This window comes from Penaeus monodon, unplaced genomic scaffold, assembly GCF_015228065.2.
Source record: "Penaeus monodon isolate SGIC_2016 unplaced genomic scaffold, NSTDA_Pmon_1 PmonScaffold_502, whole genome shotgun sequence".
NCBI lineage: Eukaryota > Metazoa > Arthropoda > Malacostraca > Decapoda > Penaeidae > Penaeus > Penaeus monodon.
The window spans coordinates 66820-68645 of NW_023659908.1; the positions used below are offsets into that span (position 1 = coordinate 66820).

Consider the following 1826-nt stretch of genomic DNA (forward strand, 5'->3'; position numbering starts at 1 on the left):
TCATATCAGTGATACAGCAGTCCTTTAACAGGAATGGGATTATATTGTACCTAGAGAGATACGGAAGTGTAAAGGGGGGAAAAGAAAGAAGGGAAAAAAAAAAAAAAAAAAAAGTAATAAAAAATCAATATAAAGTGAGTTTGAACATACAATCATCCTATTCTGGGGTGATCACTGAAAGGCAAATTCAAAGAACTGTCATTTCAAATTACACTGGAGCCCTCCAATAAAGAGTTGCAAGAAACATGTTAACATTTCAACCTCCAGAATAGGATGATGACTAATATTTGTATCCTATATGAAGATCTGTTCTAGTGGTGTACAATCACTAGTCCTTCTTTGCCAAATCCTATCACCCAAACATACAATCTGTAAAACTTCTGTAAATATAAAAAGATGTGGAGTGAGAGGTTGCGGGAAAAATGCACCATGCCAGTGGACCTGCGCCCATGGTTTATTCAGTGGCATCCGTTATTTACAAGTGAGAAGAGCAAGACTGAATACACCATTGCCACAAATGCTAAATATTATATCCACTTTACATCATCTTGGACGACTTCACATAAAGTATGACCTATAAGGTGAGGAATAACTTACCTCATACACGTATTAAATTATGTACCGAGACAAGCAAATCCTTTGTATTAGTATTTTTTTTTTTGTTTTTTGCACTGACTAAAGAGTACAACTACGTTTTGACCCTTGTACATCCATCTAAGCAATTAATTTATTTTTTGTTTAAATCAAAGACTTCTGTGGCGCATTTTCATTTCTAATTGACAAATTGATGCTCCGGATGCTGAGAGGCACCTATATCGTGGTTGGGAATGAATGCGGCCTCAAAAACACACAAGTGTATTCAGGCTTCTCATTCACTTCACAATCATCCAGGCCCCTTTCTTATAGGTTCCCAGGTTAGGATTTCCTTAGGGACTAAGAAGATTCTCAAGACGAGACCCCCTCAGTTTGATCCCCAGTAAGAACCACCATAAGCTGGCTTAGATCCACCTTTGTTTTGTCCACCTGCTGTCCCTGCACGCTGACCACCAGAGCTGCCACCATCCTGAACAAAATAGTGTTTTGTAAATTATTATGTTATGAGAGGGTGGGAGATAATTTCCAGTTACACTTACAGACATTAGGCAAATTGTTTTGGTAAATTTCCTTACAATAATAAAATGTTAGGTTTTTTTTTTCAACATGCATAAAAAACCTACCTGGTGGAGCTGATGATGCATGAGAGGGGAGTGGTGCTGTGCAGCAGCTGGATAGTAGGGATGAACATAGGCGGGTATGCATTAGCAGTCATGGGATTGGTGCCAGAGCCAGCCAGGTTGAATGGGGGGGAGTTCCCGTATGGAAACCTTGGGTTGCATATGACTTTGGAAAATTTAAAATATATCAATGAAGTTGTATTTTAAAATAAAAAAAGGATAAAATGAATACTCATCAAAGCTAATACTTATGAAAAGACACGAAATACAACAAAGAAATTGCATATTAAGACCAACCCCAAAAAGGAAAAAGATGATGTCTTACCCTCCCTACTTTATTAAGGTGACTTTATAGCCTCCCAAATTCAGTTCCTGAATTGGTGGCTGAGCCTGTTGATGCCCCACCCCTTGTTCTGATTCTGGGACGCTGATCCATAACCATCTTGAAGTCCTGAGTCTATGTGCAGAAACAGACAAATAAAAACAAATGGCATGCTTGAACTTCCTGGCATTTACTGTAAAACGAAGCAGAAAGTCTTCACTAAAATAAATAAAACAAAAAAGTTAAAACCAAATAATCTTCATAAAATTTAATTGCAACATACCTTTTGA

At 37.7% G+C, this 1826-nt stretch overlaps 1 long non-coding RNA gene across 1 annotated transcript; it reads right to left on the bottom strand.

The window, feature by feature from the left end:
- Positions 1 to 438: 438 nt before the first annotated feature.
- Positions 439 to 1345, bottom strand: LOC119571072. The gene is made up of 2 exons (XR_005228515.1): positions 1218 to 1345; positions 439 to 1063 (listed from the first exon to the last, which is right to left on the bottom strand). It is a non-coding gene; the product is annotated as an uncharacterized LOC119571072 (long non-coding RNA).
- Positions 1346 to 1826: the final 481 nt, after the last annotated feature.